At 39.2% G+C, this 17,866-nt stretch overlaps 1 long non-coding RNA gene across 1 annotated transcript in view; it reads left to right on the forward strand.

The window, feature by feature from the left end:
- Positions 1 to 328: 328 nt before the first annotated feature.
- Positions 329 to 17,866, forward strand: part of LOC109302631 — a 48,191-nt gene continuing 30,653 nt past the window's right edge. The window contains exon 1 of the long non-coding RNA XR_002098870.1: positions 329 to 433. This is a non-coding gene — a long non-coding RNA (uncharacterized LOC109302631). The remainder of the gene's footprint in view (positions 434 to 17,866) is intronic.

A 17,866-nucleotide genomic window follows, 5' to 3' on the forward strand; every position in this document is an offset into this window, starting at 1 on the left:
AGAGCCTCTATTTTGCTAACATCATCCATTACATCAGCTGACCTTCACCCAACCTGTCATTTTTCAAGCCCATTAGCCATACAAGAATGATCAAGACTAGAGAACTTTTTTATTATTTTTAATGATACCTTTGCTACTTCTTTCCTGCAGATGAGGGAGTTAAGGAAAGCATACTAAAATATGTTCAAGTTGCAAAGCTTCTATACACACACAAATTCTTACTATAATATGCTTATAAGAATATTCTTATATAAACACCAGTGTGATCTTACTATATTTACAAAATCTTACACTTTTCTTTGTATCTCATCTGTGCCTAGGCAGTTGTTTTGGTCTGGTGATCTGGCAAGAGGAATATGAAACCAAGGATACATGGCAAAACACTGCAAATTCCAGACTTGCCCCTCCACAATAAGGCACACATGTAGTCTTTGTAAGTTTCTATTTTGTTACACTCCCAATGTAAGTTATTGGACAGATTAAGTGCTGGGACATTCTGAGGAACAAAGTTAAATTATACGTGCTGTTCTGAAACTTACACAGGCATTACATATTGATATACCTATGCCACATGCAGAATATGCTCAGATTCTTTGTTTGGACCAGGGAATAGTTTTGGGAGCATAAATAATCATTTATGTTAGCCTGCTTCCACCAGCATGTTTGTGACCAGACATTTGCTGGAAGCTGCATTTCTCAAAATGAAAGCCTTTTTTTTTTCTTCCAAATTAAAAAAAAAAATGTAGAAAGAGCATGGATCATACTGTCTCACTCTGAAAAGCAAATCTTGATTATGATTATGAAATGGATTGATTTACACATGTTCAAACCATCTCTCCCTCCCCTCTCTCTCTCTTTAAATGCTTCTGATGTCACACGGCAGAGCTGCTGTGAGACAACTGCAATCAATCCTTCTACAGAAAGTGACAAATGCTGTAATATTTTAAGGAATGCAGTCCAGGCAGCAAAGAGATCACCAATGCCTATTGTTCACTTTTAACATTATTATATATCTACAACAGCAACACCCACTTTAATGCAAAGATAAAGGTGGGCGGGTGGGGGGAGGGCAGGAAAGGGATACAACTACACATCCCCTACTTGCGCACTTAAATTCCAATAGGTAATTCTACAACACTGAAATAGTTTACAGAAATGCTCAAGGTAATGAAGCTATGTGAGGCTTGTTAATTTTGGGTGACTGTTAGTCCCAGTCTAATTTCCCTCCCTGCTTTAAAACTGTTTCAAATTTCAGCTGACTATAATCAGGCTTATTGGAAATATTAAAGTCTGTGCTTTCCCCATAAGCTACCAGCAGACTAATTGACTTGAAAGATGAATTATAACGTCTGCATTAACAGAAAACAGATTCATAATGTGTAGTCTGGGTTTTTGTCTCCTATTGTATGCACTGCGGACTATCTAAAACTTTCATAGCTTTGTATTCTATTAGTAGAGGAAGCACCAGGAGGCCATATTTAATAAAACGCATTATAAACTGTGGTTTACAGTAGAGACTTGTTTATCCAAAGACATGGGAAGAGGTGCATCTGATACTTACTTTGGACAAACAGGATTTGGGATAATGAGAATCCCATCTGCTATTCAAGGTGTGGGGCATGACTAAGGTTTTGTTAACATGGCTTGTTGGAAAAGATGACTTAGCAGCAGCTCCCTCACTTCTCAAAACCGCTCAGTGGAGATATTTCACACAAACATTTAATAAACTGATTCTGAGGTACAAAGGAGAGTACAAAAGCCAAGATTCAGAAATTCATTTAAACTCTTGCTTAAGTCCTTTACAGTTAGGACAGTATTTAAACACACAGAGTTTAAACAAGGGCTTCAGCACTTTTCTACATAGTTTTCCTGAATCAAGACCTTACATTTAAGTATGCTTCTCACCAGCTAAAAATGACCCTTTAAAACCATTCAAATGAATCAAGCTGGAAGAGACATTAATGCCATCCTGAAAACAAGAGTTAGGCTAACACAGTGCAATACCCATGGGATCTGTAGGGCTGCCATACTTGCAATGCAAGTTGGCAAATCCCTGTTTGGCAAGATGAGAACATCTGTCATAAAATTCTAATATAGAAGAATTAGCAACAATGATAGCTCAATGCTCTCCTTAGGAAAACAGAGGACACACTGTTTTTTTTGTAGAAAAGCTAAGGACAGGCAACACTTTTGGAGGACGTGTTTCCGTAAAGGAATCAGGATTGTATTTGTGCTTCTTACTGTAACAATATGTTGTGGGCTCTTACCAGTTCTTTACTTCATTCCTGTTGGCTACAAGTGCTCAAGAGGCAATACCTTACATGTCAGACACATAAAGTATGAGGGCCATTTAGTTTGCCCTGAGTGAAGGAACTAGACAATTGATTATCCTGATGAAGGAACCAAATTAGTCTGAACACTGTTTAGTACATGCAGACACAAAAACCAGACAACTGACTAGGACAGTAGGGCTGTATCCCTATAATAATTTATACTACTAATAAAACGGCAACAATAATCTTCATAAGTTTAATTAAAACGTTTCCCTTCTGATGCCTCCATCTAATTGCAGGGCAATGTTCCCTTCATTTTTTGCTATCACATGGAACAAAAGAAATATATACTAGAAATTTACATCATGCAATGGATGTACTAATTTGGTGAAACATCAGTGAAGTTGTTAATTCAAAAATATTTCTATTTGCTTTTCCTCCTCACCCCCCTCCCCAACCATTCATCAATTCTTTTGTTCTCAAAAATGAAGCACCAAAAGAACCTTACCATATCTTTGAGTCAAATTTTATACTTGGCTATGCCTATTTCACCTCACAGAAGTTAAAGGGGAAGTAAATTTTCTCCCCAACTTCATCTAATTTGATGATAAATAAATTTTCTCCCCAACTTCAACTCTTTAATTTATTAAAGAGGCCATCCTTAATGGACTGGCCAACGCCAACATCCTAACGGATAGCTAGCATGGGTTTGTTGCAGGTAGGTCTTGCTTTACCAATCTCATTTCCTTCTACGACCAGCTGACCTATCACATGGACAAGGGAGAAGAGATTGATGTCATATATCTTGACTTCAAAAAAGCCTTTGATCTGGTATCCCATGATCACCTCTTCACAAAACTGGCCAATTGTGGCCTTGGGTCCACTACGATCCACTGGCTGGGAAATTGCCTCTGTGGTTGCACCCAGAGGGTGGTGACTGATGGAAGTCAATCATCATGGTGTCCTGTGACCAGTGGGGTGCCCCAACGCTCTGTCCTTGGACCCATATTGTTCAACATCTTCATTAATGGTGTGGACACTGGAGTCAGAAGCGGACTGGCCAAGTTCGCCAGTGACACCAAACTTTGGGGCAAAGCATCCACACCAGAAGACAGGCAGGTGATCCAGGCTGACCTGGACAGCCTCAGCAAATGGGCAGACGAGAACCTGATGGTGTATAACACTGAAAAATGCAAGTATCCTCACCTTGGGAGGAAAAACCTGCAGCACCCTTATAGATTCGGCAGTGCTACGCAGGCTAGCTCTATGGAAGAAAGAGACTTGGGGGTCATCATTGACCGCTAGATGAACATGAGCCTGCAATGCGATGCTGTGGCTAGTAAAGCAACCAAAATGCCGGTTTGCATCCATAGATGCTTCTCAAGCAAATCCCGGGATGTCATTCTCCCCTTGTACCTGGCCTTGGTGAGACCGCAGCTGGAGTACTGCATCCAGTTTTGGGCTCCGCAATTGAAAAAGGATGTGGAGAAGCTTGAGAGAGTCCAGAGGAAAACCACGCACATGATCAGAGGTCAGGAAAACAGACCTTACGATGACAGGCTGAGAGCCATGGGGCTCTTTAGCCTGGAAAAGCGCAGGCTCAGGGGTGATCTGATGGCCAGCTACAAATTTATCAGAGGCGACCACCAGTATCTGGGGGAACGTCTGATCACCAGAGCGCCCCAGGGGATGACGAGGTCAAACGGTCATAAACTACTACAAGACTGTTTCAGGCTGGACATAAGGAAGAACTTCTTTACTGTCTGAGCCCCCAAGGTCTGGAACAGCCTGCCATCGGAGGTGGTTCAAGCACCTACATCGAACACCTTCAAAAGCAAATTGGATGCTTATCTCGCTGGGATCCTATGACCCCAGCTGACTTCCTGCCCTTTGGGCGGGGGGCTGGACTCGATGTTCCAAGGTCCCTTCCGGCCCTAATGTCTATGAAATCTATGAAATCCAAAATAATTTCTACTGCCCCATTATTGTAAAATTCCAGGTTTCCCCTCACTCATATTATCACTAATCCTATACTACTTTCAGGCCTTATTAAGATTTTGAAATGTGACTGGAAAAGTAATGATTATAACGATGTTTTATCCTATTCCATATAACTTAATTTTTTTTTCAAGAATCATGGTGTGTAAACTCTCATTTTGTAAAGTTATATAAAAATACATGTCTAAAACCAGTCACATGACAGATCTATGAGTTTCAGAGATGTAGTTCATTGGGATATTTTCACTATAATAACTAATTAGATTGTACATATATAAGCATTTATGACCTATTATACCTGTATAAGTCCAATCTCAAATTTAGCCATTAGTTTAAGAAAAGGACATTAAAAAAACTAGAAAAGTATAAAGTATCACAAATTCATGATCAGCAGAGAGGGAGAGAGAGAGAGAGGTTTCCAAAAAAAGATTACAGATACTTCTGATGAAACCATTGAAACCATGCCTATTTAATTCTATTGACCTGAAGTTTCTGTGCCCATCAACATTTATCCTATCTCTATTGACCTTAATTTCACCTCAGTCAATACTTACCTTTTAAGTCAAAATTCCTAATGTTAACCTCAGCAGAAATTAATATCGGATCAAGAGTCTGATAGCACCAGGTACAGTTAAGGTTGAAAAATAGTTTCCATTATAGCTGCCTGTTTTCACACACTCATCTTCTTAATGTTGCCTCAGTACCATTGTGAATAACTAGGAGCACTCTAATTCTTTGTTCTATTTCAGTTATTGGTCTCTAAAACAATTTCATTTTCTTAGGCACAAAGGAAGGGATTATAGATGAAATAAAGGTATTATAGATGACTTCTCAAAAAGTCTACATTTTGTTATGATTCCAACAACAGTGCTTAACTTCAAGTTGTTTTATCTTGATTTGACAGATAGTATAAGCAGGAACAATCTCTAAGCAAAGAAAATATCTTTCTTTGATCCTGGTCTAATGTCAAATTTGATGTTGTTAAGCTTTTGTTTTTTGTTTTTTAAGATGCATTTTTAATATGTTGTTGTTCAATAGTTGTAATGATACTTAACTACTGTGCCATGTTGTTTTGTTTTCCTTATAACTGAAAATCACAGTTCATTAACTTAGTGAAAGGTTTTCTGATTTCTAAGCCTTTAGGAGTAATGTTGTGGCTTCTGTTTATTTTGGGATGTTTAGTAGTAATGACATTTAACAATTTCCTCGTGAAAGAATAAGAGCACAGGATTATTATTTTTTTAATGCATTTCTTCTAACTAGTATTTTCCAGCTTTACATGACAGGCACAACAACATTAACAAAAGTATTTTAAAAGGTTTTCTGTGAAAAGTTTCTGACTCAACAGTTCCAGTTTCCATTTCCAATGATTATACTGAGAAGAAAACAGGCGTCTATGTACTTAAAAGTAACTTTGGCAGAAGCCCTGCTCTTCTATCACTGTCATAACTTTACCTATCCAAGAAGAAAGCACAGACAAGGACAAGTGTTATTTGAAATTCTGCAAAGATTCTACTTCAGCCACTCCATTGGTAGGATAGGATAGGATCCCTCATGTCCTCGGAAGGAAGCAGATGCTTTAACCTTTAAAACTTGCAGATCTTAGGACATGGCAGAGAAAAAAAAGGCCCTATGCACCAGTCTCTCTTTGTGGCAGCATACTGCCTCAGCAGATGTGAAGTCACACAGTTCCTGTTAAGGATGTTCCAAATGGGTGTCTATGGAGAATGAAAAAGAAATGGCTTTTCCTGATTCCCCTGAGTTTTTTACCTTATTAGCATGATCTTTGCTAGTGGAGGGTGAGGGGATATACCATATGGAATTTCAGAGAGGTCCCCTGTAAGTCTTCTATCTGTAGCACATGGGTTCAACAAAGGCAGATTCTTGTCTAAATAGGAACAAAATGGATATCTTACTTCTTCCCTTAGAATAAAACCATAATTCTTTCCACTGATTCTAGACTACCTTGGTAGTTTGGTGATGGGAACAAGAATTAGAGGAAAGGGTCTTGTAGCATCCTTAAAGGTACACTGGAATTGCAAACAGCCATAGATAACGATCATCTCCTCCAGAGAAGTTAAAAAGAAACAGAACATTTGCTTAAATAGTTTGTTTGTTTTTTTAAAAAGAAGAAATAAAGAAAACAAACAAACTTGTAGGCCTATAGGAGCCTATGTCAACTTTAAATTGTAATGTAAATGTGGCATTTCATGCCTGAAGTCTGTCCATCTTGCGATCAATTATTATGTGGAATACTGTCTTCTTTCAGCAGGACGGAGCACAAAGGCATGGTCCCACTCAGTACAGCCAAGTAGAATGTTATTCATATTTATTTCAGCTGAGCTTCACATTAAGTCTAAAAAAAAATTAACTTATGTCTCTAAAATAATGGGTGGGTATAGGGGGGAAGCAGAATTTTCCATAACTTTATGCAGTGGTGAAAGTGTGCCCTACAGACACAGCATGCATCTATGGCAATGCTAATTCTGATTTCAGTTAGAATTTACTAGTTCTCTTGTGCCTCGTTTTTACAAGAAAAAAATTGAGAAAGGCATCCCTGTGATTAGCTCCTACAGCCACCTTTTCTGAGTAGTCTGAAGTGACAGCCAAGGGGTAAAAATGATTGTACTAAAATGTCTACTAATGAGGCCCCTGTAGTACTGCTCCAAGAAGGACCATTATACACTACATTTGTCAGTTTCATCTCTCTCACTTCCTTTTTTATCACCTGGAAAAATACTGATTAAGAGATTTTTTTAAGGCATTATTCTTGTTTAACCTTCATAATAATGCTCATTGCCTTTTTTGTAAAGTTAAAGTATTCACACTAAAACTAAATTATTAAATGTTACAAACTTTCAAATGACTTTCTTTCTTCCTCATGCTACAGAGTAAGATATTCTACTCTGCTACACTACACAGATACACTGTTGCTGGTTTTTAGAACATGCCAAATGCCTAAAATAGCCTTGCAAATTCAGAGCAAACTAGTGACAAATGAAATATGGTACAATTTCCTATATTTGTTTAAAATGTATTCTTCATGAATACGCTAATGAGCAGTTAGTGTCTGGAAAAATCTGTGCACTGGTGCTACTATGTAGTAGCGCAAGTTGCTATGCATTCATTTAGTACTTGGTTATCCAAGTTCTAAACTTAATGCGCAGTAACTGCAGTGCAGTAATAAACATGTAAATACACCCACTGAATACCACATCCATTGAGCTAAAGCAAATCCAGCATTTCACTGACCTCCACTCCTTCTTAACATTGATTCAGTACCATGCTGTTAAGGTGGTGGGTAGGCAGGTGTACCAGGAAGTGTGCAGTCTCTGTGTAATGACACAAAAGCTGTTTTTCTAGAAATTGCTTGCTCTGCTATAAGGATAATCTAAGATGCCTCCCCAACACTTCCTGCTTGGTCCAGCAATTTGGGACAGGAGAAAGATTTTTTTTTTCTTATCATTATTTGAATATGCAACTAGTGGCTTTATTTTATAGCATCTCATTTACTTTCTTTTCTCTCTTTACATGTGACAGAACTTTTTTTATAGATACTATAGCTTTTTGCCTGCAGCCCACATGAACTCATTGGCTCTTTTCCACCCAAAGCAAATAAACTGCCACCAAAACCACATAGTTTGGGAACATGCACATGTTCATGGGACCCAACCTACCCAATCTTACTTTAAGCTGTATGATCATAGATTGGGTCCCCAGCCATGCTAGCAACCAACCGATTTAAATAAATTGGCATGGGGGGGATCATTATAGGGAAGTTTTGTCAGGTCCAAAGCAGTTTGTTGTGATCAGGGAGAGCTGATCTTCTGAGGGGGTTTGTCTGCCCAGGGATGGTGGGGTTGGAGGATTAAAAATAGCTTGGTCTGGATGGGTGGGGGGATAAAGTGTGGCCCAGAGGCTGGGGCGAGGAGCTGGGTTTTCCCAGTCCTGGAACTGAGCTCTGAACATGTACGTGCAGGGAGGGAGGAAAGACACAAATCAGCCTAAACAAGTAAGGTTTTCTCTATAAAAACAGGGAAAAAAGCAGCCTGCCACCTCAACCTGAAGAATGTGACAATGGGAAAACATTACTGTTTCATACAACATGCCATGGTTTTTGGCCATCTGTGGCATCAAGATATACCAACTGTATGTGACACTCATATACTGTGTTCTTTTCCTTGCTCTGCCTTTGAGATGGTAGCAAAGGACAAACTGAAACTGAATAATCAGGAACACAAAATTAGACATTAAATAAGGGCAATACTCAAAACCATTTTCATCTGTGATAATATAACAGTTATAAGTGGCACCAATTCTGCAACTGTGATGAAGGACTGTAAAACAGTAACAGACTTTCCCTTTGATATAACTATTGAGAGTATCCCTCGGTTTCTAATTGCCCCAGAAAGGGTCATGAAAAACTCATATAATATCTTTTGACTTTGGAAGTTTCTAGCACAGAATTTCCCAGACAGTGTGACTGTTCTAGAAAGGGAAAGGGCCAAACTGTATCTTCTGCAGCACTGTAAAACAGGGAGAGGATCAAAGTAAACCTGTTTTTAAATTCTTGCACCAGATTCAGACAATCCCAGTCTGTGTTGAAAGGCAAAGAATGTTCCAAGTTAGTGTTGACAGAAGCATTAGGCTTCCCTAGGGAGACAGGGCCATGGAGCAAACTCTTTCGTCTCTGATTTTGTATCTTATAAAACGTAGGCAGAAGTTCCAGTGGCCTGCATCCCTTCACAGCCTATGCATTGATTTTGTCTGCTTCTGTGCCTCTGGAGCTATACCTCCTTTTTTTCACTGATAGCAGGATTCTGCTTGACAGGCAACACCCCAACGTGTCTAAAGACCCTGTTCCAAACAGCCCAATTCGGGATATGTCTAATGGAGTACTGTTGCATAGACCTACCTCAGCTACTGCAGGTACTGTTACCGTAATAGTTGTGACAGAAGAGAACTCAGTTCCCTTATCTCTCTGGTGTTTATTGAGCTTTGGGTTGGGTTTTGCAGCGGGGGAAAAAAGGAAAATGAGTGCACTATAGTCAAAACCAGGGAAGCATATCTCATACAGATTTCCTGTTTGTAATCCAGGTGATCAGATTACTCTAGCCATTTAAATCTGCTGCCCTATGTTTCCACAATAGAACAGTTCTGGCTTATAAAATGCTTGCTTGCTTGTTTGTTTCTGTTGCTGCTGTGTGAGAAGGACTGGAGGAGGCAATTCGATTTTCAGCTGCTAGAGCAGAGAAGAGAGAGAGTGCATAAATATCAGCGCCCAGAAATCCTTTAAAATTGACTCAGAACCTTTAATTCTCTAACTATAAACTTGAGAGAGAGAGAGAGAGAGAGAGAGAGAGAAAGAGAGATGGAGAGAGTTCAGCAACAGGTCATTATAAAATCCAAACACAACCTCTATAGCATGTTCTGTAGGCAAGACACTACTTCCACAAGTATCTGTAATCTGTCAGGTCATTTACATGGAACCAAATATTAAGTACTGCAAATTTAGGTCTAGACACATTGATCTCATTGTGATGAAGGATGTCTGGATGATTTGCCAACCCTTGATGGATCAGAAATGTAGCTCTGCAAAAGATACAGAGCTTGGAATGAGTACTAGAACTTAGATCTATGCTCCTTGTGTAGTTTTGATTTTGTTTATATTTAATACTTCAATACAGAACATTATTATTTTAAAATCATTGATTTTTTTTCTCTTGGTTGCTAGCTACTTTGCTTCAGATATTCAACTAAAAGGCTAACTATATCTTTTATAATTTTAATTAGTAAGTGGATTTTGTTTGACTCTGTGTTTGGGGACTGTTTATGTTGTGGTTCTAGAGGCTTTAGCCACTAATTTAGTTCTTCCATTTATGCCAGGTACAATTTTTTATGCCAAGCCAACACAGAGAACAGTTTGCCCCTTAATACAGTTTTGGCTCAGTCCACAGAATGAATGCTTTAGCTTCAGGTCCATCATTTGTTTTTAAGAAATAATCAAACACTGAACCTATCTCATCTATTACCAGTGTATAATTTAACTGTACCTGCTTGTAGTTTAACTTGAGGGTCATTTTGTGGAGATTTTAAAATTAAATTCCATTATCAGGGCATAATCAGGCTGATTTATTGCATCAATTTCACACTTAATTATTCCACTTGCTATGGTTTTCTCCTTTTAATATCAAGTGTGTTCAAGGGTATGTTTTATGCTTTGTTGGGGGCTGAGGGAGAGAATGCCTCCAATATTAAAAACATTGAGTTTCTAGGGATCAACTAATCCCAACATGTTGTACTGAAGGAAGTTTAATCGTTATTAATATACATTGATTCTAATCATTATTTATATAGGACCACTACAACTCCTATTGAACGTTAGCTCATCTGACAGGATTCAAACGCTAACATAGCAGCACTTTGCCTACTCCTAACTGTAATGTAGCTGCTACCTTGTTTTTCATTCTTTTCCATCCTTCCATAGGAAGGCCCTTTAGTCTTCATATTAAACTAAATACTCTACTCATCAGAATAAAATGAAGGTCCAAAACCCTAACCCAGTCTTAGGCCCCCTCTATGCATTATGTCTGTTACATAATTACTTTGTTAATTGAACAATTAATTTAGAATGGCTACACTTACAAAATAATGTATGGCACCTTAAATAGGTCCAATCAGCTTTAAAGTTATTGGTGGGAAATGTGTTATAACTTTATAACTGGTTTCCATGCAGCTTTATTTTCTATCGAGTTGGTGTACTCCTGCAGCTGGAAGATTACAGCAGATGTGGTCTCCCAGCCATGGAGGTGTGTGGGGTGGATGCCCTGATGAGGGGACTCCCAACATGGAAACTTGTTTATTGACTATACCAGTGATAAGGTGTGATGGGATCTGATTCACAGTCCCATGCTCATGCCTCTGGCCATGCACATGTGGCATGGTAGGAGGCATAATTGTGTAGATCACACATTGGATCCCATCACACCTTTACCTGCATGTGTAGGGGGGAAAGGAGGTGGCCCATCTCTTCAGGCCTTTCCTAGCTTTTTGGGTATAACTGTGGTACCTCATAGCTGAGAGGAAAACCTTTTTGTGAATTAATCTCATTAGCCAAAACACCACCTTTTCAAGACATATCCCAGCTCTCTAAGTCTCTTTCAAAACACCTTGTTAGCCACTGGACTAGTGAAATCCAACAGTGGATCCTATTCTCTTCATGGTCCTCATCACCCTGGGAGTTGGGGGAGGAGAATTCAATATGTAGTGAGCAACATATTCTCAAGATATTTTGTTGTTAGACCAAAAAATCCAGCTCTGCATACCCCCAAACCATTTGGTCTATTCTAAGCCAAAACCAAAGCCTTCCTAGCATGCCTTACAATAAAGACATATTGTAGAACGGTAAGGATATGTCCCTTTTTGTATCTTCTATCGCACCAAATGCTCCATTTCATCCAAAGACAATTCCACATTTTCTTCTCCTTCAGAAAGTTAGGATCTTCCGGTGAATAACAAACTGGTTCCTACCTTCCACAACTCTCTGCCCCTTTTTTCTAAATATGTTCTTATTTGTCATACTCTTATAGACATTCTCTTCCTCTTATTAGTTTTACCCATTTGATGTCACAGCCATTTTGATTTTTGATGGTAGCTAAGTTCTCGGAAAAGTAAAATGGTGAAATAATAATTCTACTGAAGTCAAAGGGAGTATCTCCCATAACTTCAGTGGAACTGGAACATAGTGACAGAGAAAAGAGACGATGTGTCTATTCTTTATGCCCCTTCCTCCACGTGACATCCTGATTACCACAATACACTAAAGATTTATCAAACATTTATCCCATTTATCAAACACTAGAGATGTATAAAAACACTAATTTGATCAGAAACCTTTCTCCCCTCCCCCTTCCCCTCCCCTTCCTTTGGCATTCAACATTATAACAGTCCAATCATCTCTTCATTATGTAAATTTTGTTAAAATCTTTATGAATGAGTATGCTCTTATTGATCAGTGGTTGTCATACAAATTTTATGGCATTAGTTAAGTCAATTTAGTCAGGGTCATGATTGCAAAAAATAGTCATTACTGAAAAAAAAAAAGGTTTCCTTGACATCCTTACACATTCTAAATAAAGCGTGGTTATTGAGCATACAATATAGGAAGAAATAGTAAAATAAGAAAGACTCATTTTTCTCACTATGGGATAACCCCATCCATTTCTTGATAGATTTTCATCACCTAAGGCCTGAAATTCTTACTATTTTCAATTAATTGTCATAGTAATATATATTTCCACTTTGAAAACAGTTATATGGGGTTTTCCATTTCTGCCTCTGTGTAGGAAAAAGTTTACCTACTGGTGGAAAAGCCACATTTTGTATGTTAATAAAGGTAAGTCAAACCATTAGTTTTGCTTAAATCCTCTGGTCAAGTCAGAAAAAAAGTTGTATCTTGTAAGTTTGGATTGTTATACTTAATCTATTTTGCTATTTTTCTTTTAACAGGGAATGATAGGGATACTGATGGGGGAAGAGAGAATCCACACATGATTTTTTTCCCCACAAACACTTGAAAATATATTAATACTAGCACAATTTTAATACATGCTGAAATGAATACAAGGGCTCATTACTGAGAAGTGCTGCTGCTTAATATCCAGTCCATCTAGTGTAGAGCACAGTAAAAAGTTTGGCCTCATGTCAGAATTAGCCAGGTCCAAGAGAGGGCTAGAGGGTTTGTGTGAGCCAGAGGCAGCAGTCTGACAAAGCAAAGTTAAGCAGTAAAGCAGCCTGGAGCTGGAAACAGAGGGTCTAAGAGTCAAGTTGCTTTGAAGAGGTCATTAATAACCACAGGAGGAGAATGAAGGACAACAACATGTAGGAAAGTGTGTGTGGATGGGTTACAAATACTTGCACCTTTAGGCTAGGTACAGACATCGCATATAAACCAGTATAAGTGACCAGAAGCCATTCTAAATCTGGTCTAAACCTGTAGCAGAACAGACATTCAGCACACGTAGTCCAGTTTCAAAATGGCAGAACTCAGTCTAAGACCTGATGGATGTAGTCTTAGACTTAATTGGTTTAGGTTAGAGCAGCATATCAAACTTCTGTCCCAGACTTTAGACAGTATCCTTAGAGTCCAGGTTAATCTACTGTATCATCTATTAAAATCATTGTACCCAGAGCATTTGTGTCTTTTAGATTCTGGCAGTTAGCAAAGCAGTCCTCCACTACACAGAATGTATGAGAGTTTACGGAAATCTAATGGGAGTTAGAGACTTTGGAGTTCCTATGCACTTACTTACTCATGACAGACAATGTATGTTTCTACACACTGGGTGAAGCAGAGAAGAGGTAAAGTTATAATATTATATACAGATGTATCACATGTACACACTGGTAGTGGTGGGACAAAATATTATTTGGAGGGGTTGAGGGCCATTGCAGAGCCGGCGTGCACTGGTGCTGTGCGGTGGCAGAGGAGTACACAGCAAGGGTGCTAGGTACGGGGCTGCAGCAGCAGGGCATGGCAGTTATTTCGAACATGTCCGGGCAGCATGGGACAGTGGTGCCATGATGCTGCTACTGTCACCGGCTGCTGCAAAACTAGTCTGAGGGGGGGCTAAACCCCATTGGCCCCAGCCTTCCACCACCTATGGTACACATATAAACTATATGCACCATGCCCATCAAAATAATAAAAAAGGCTACTAAGATATCTAATGTGGTTATTCACTAATCACTTCTGAAAATCTTGCCTGCGTCATTCCTATAGGTTAAAAAAAAATCTGGTGACCACAGTAGGGGCCAGAAAATGACTGTTATCCCCTGTTTTGGCATACCACAAGCAGAACCAAGCAGAGCCAAAAGAGTTGTTTTAAATTCAACAACTGAAAACTGGAAATACCAAATCAATACATAGATTAATACCTCATTCATCTTTCCACTGTCTTCACACATCATTTAACTACACATGCCATAAAAGCCTGATAAATAAATAGAAAAAAGGGGAAATCCTGTATCTTGGGTATCTTATTCGAGAGCAAGCCACTGGGATTTAAAACACAGCCTAAAGCAAGTGTTAATGCCAAAAGATTAGAAGTAAATATCCAGCTAAGAAAGGACCACGTAGAACAGCCAAAGCACGAAGATGTTTTATAGCTCATCAACTTCTCAAATGGAGCATAGGGGTGATAGAGAATATTTCTCCAATCTCCACTTTTATAGATGCAGGAACATAAAACAAGCTTACAAGATCTTGTGTTTTACTAAAATGCAGAGGGCATGACTCAATAGCTCTTTTCTATGATTTTGTGAGCGCTAAGCTGGTCAAACAGCCTGCTTAAGAAGATGTTATTTGCCAATGCAGTGATCATCACATTTCTTCATAGGATTTCTTATTTTAATTCACTGAAAAGCCCTGGATAAAGAGAGATAAGATTATTACACTGAATACTTTTTGCTGCTGTTGTTATGTTTGCTTTCATTCTCTTGTCTGTGTAGGACCAATAGCAAAGCTAGTCCTGCAGGGATAGACATGCTGGAACAGACTTCCCTACAGCATAGCCCTGCCAACTTTCAATCATTACTTGAGCAAATGTGTGCCAGCTTCAAAATACCAGCTTTCCTCACAAATCCTCAGTCTTGTTTTCCTCAATCCAAGCAGCATTCCCTTGTAACTGGCAGGAAGAAAACCACAATTGCTTAGGTACAGTGTGTTTTATGATAAGGCACCAAATCGAAGAAGGACTGCTTTAACGCCTTATTCAAATGCAGTCATAATTCAATACTGAAATATGTCAACACCTTTAAAAAGAAACAGCATCTGGCAATGGTAGATACCTAATTACCTCCATGAAATGATACATTTCTTATGGAAGAGGCATGCAAGTTTAGGTGCAACATAAGCTAAAATATGAAAACATGATACAGCTATGCTTATATAAAATATAAAAACCATGTGTAATAAAGACATTGACACTTTTTAAATATCTGGTGCACATTTTTTTTTTAAAGGCTGACCTAAAAATTTGGGAACTAATATGAGATACTAAAACCTTCTATCATCTATTATTTGCACCTCGTCTCTGGATAAACTGTATGGTATTTGGAGCCAGTAATAAGTCTTCTGCTGTAAATTATTTCTACATTAGGGCGCTGGTTCTCAACTTTTTTAGATTCAAACCATCCCTCAGAGTTAAGGCAGTTCTTGGAAAATGCCACCTGTTAGCATTCACTTATTTTTTGACTACAGAAAAATAATAGAGAAAAGAACTCAGAAATGAACATAACAAGTCTAACGTGAAATTTTGGGGTTTGTCTTATGAATCATGCATAGGTGTTTGCACAGCTAGCAATAAAAAGAATCTCACCACACCTTGGTGAGAATCACTGCTCTAGAGATCTGATGAGGTATAGCCACTTAAAAAAAAAGGAATAATAACTAGTAATGAAAATCTGTTCATGCCCTCTCTGTCTACAGCCATAGTATGTATGTATGTGTGTGTGTGCGCGCAGTATTCCTAAGGAGGTTGTTTGTACATACACACACATACAGAGACATATGTGTGCAGTCACACTCACACAAATTATTATTTTCCTGGGGTTCATTTGTTTCAACTTCTGGACTCTATGCATTAGGTGCTGGCTGTATGACTCTACGTTTGGTTTAGAAACCTCCCATATTTTGAAACCCCTCACCCCAAGTGAGGTATACGTTGAATTTTACTTAAGAACTGAAGTTCCTAGATTTAATCAAATGGCGCCAAGGGTTAACTAAACCGACCACTGCAACTGCTTTTCTTTGTGCACTGTTAATGAAATATAATTTCTATAAAACTTCAAACACTTTGTAATACATTGTTGTATTGTTGTCTGGTGCACGCAAGGATCAGAACCATTTACCACTCAAAATATTATTTGAGGGGGCTGATGGCCATTGCACTCAAAGACATCCAAAAGAGATCATTAAGAAATAAAGCCAGAATACTTTATACAGATATGCTCCAGAAGACCTCATTTTTCCAGTTAAGGCATAATGGGTTACATTTTTCAGCCCACACGAAGGATAACACTGTCCTTTCAGTACACCAGATACCAGGAGCAAAGTGCTTATGGAGGGATAGAGAACTAAAGAGAGTACAGGGCTGGGGAGCCTTTCTATGTGGCACACACCCCTGGAAAGGGCCAAAATGGCAATTACAAAGACAACATTAACTGTTCTTAGAAGAAAATATAATTTTGCGCTGCAGTGCAGGAAGCTATAGACAGTATATTTCTATCATCTAGTTGGGAGTTTGTATGTTTGAATCCAGGTTCTTCTGCAGATGATCCACCTCCACTGCAACTCAGAGGCTCTGGTCCTTTTTCTTCCACAAAGTTATTACTGTGTGCAATCAAGACACAAATGTGCACCAGGCTTTCCATATGAAACTTTGCAGATTTCCACCCTCTGCCCCTTTTCTTCATTTTATTTCATTAAAGAGGATGCTCTTGATTGTTGAGCATTAAATGCATAAAAACAGTGTGCATATGTGTGTCTGTCTGTAAGCTGGAAAACAAGCTATGCAGACCTGCACATCTTCAATAGATAAATTACATTATTAGGCAATCTTATTTTGAATTGAAATCAACATTTGGATTTATGTATAAAACAATAAAAAATCCGATAGGATGAAGGGAATGGGTGGAAATGGCAATAATTAGGGAGCTACCTAAATTCTGGCAAGACAAAGGGTTTTTCTTGGCCTGCTTGTGGTGTGCAGTGCCAATTTCACGGGCATTTTGTGGCAATGCTACCCATTAGCACTGATTGGTGGAAAGGCCCTGCCCGATTTGCAGGGGGAGGAGGGATGAGGGGACAGCCACCATCTTGACTGCTGGCTGCCCTTTGTGCCACCTCACCCCTCAAAAGTGATTGGAGGACAGGCCTCAGTGGGGGAACGAGGTATTAGGGACAGCTGCCATCTTGTCCTCTGCCCTTCAAGGTGCCCTGCCAGCCCCCACCCCAGCAGTGAGGAGCACTGGGTGCAAAGGAGCCAAAATTTTATTTTTTATTGAGTTTTTTAGGGGTGGTTTTCGTGATTTCACAGAAAATCCAAGATTTCGCAGTTTCCTCAAAATCCACAAAAGGGCAACTTAAGTCAGTCCCTAGCAATAATTTCTACTTTAAACATAATCATAGAATCATAGAAGTAGGGTCAGAAGGGACCTTGTAGATCTTCAAGTCCGACCCCTGGCCTGAACAGGAGAAAAACTGGTCTCAGATGACTTCTACCAGGTAGGCATCAAGCCTTTTCTTAAAGACCCGCAGGGTAGGAGTCAGAACTACTTCCCTTGGAAGTTGGTTCCAGATCCTAGCCACCCTATGAAGTGGTTCTTACGGATGTCTAATCTAAACCTACTCTCCAACAACTTGTGACCATTATTTCTTGTTATGCCAGGGGGCGCTAGGGGAAACAAGGTCTCTCCCAAACCCTTCTGGTCCCCCCTAGTGAGTTTATACATGGTCACCAGGTCCCCCCTCAGCCTTCTCTTGTGAAGGCTGAACAGGTTCAGGTCCCACAGTCTCTCATTGTAGGGTCTGCCCT

This window comes from Gavialis gangeticus, unplaced genomic scaffold, assembly GCF_001723915.1.
Source record: "Gavialis gangeticus isolate Ggan-Ray unplaced genomic scaffold, GavGan_comp1, whole genome shotgun sequence".
Classification (NCBI taxonomy): domain Eukaryota; kingdom Metazoa; phylum Chordata; order Crocodylia; family Gavialidae; genus Gavialis; species Gavialis gangeticus.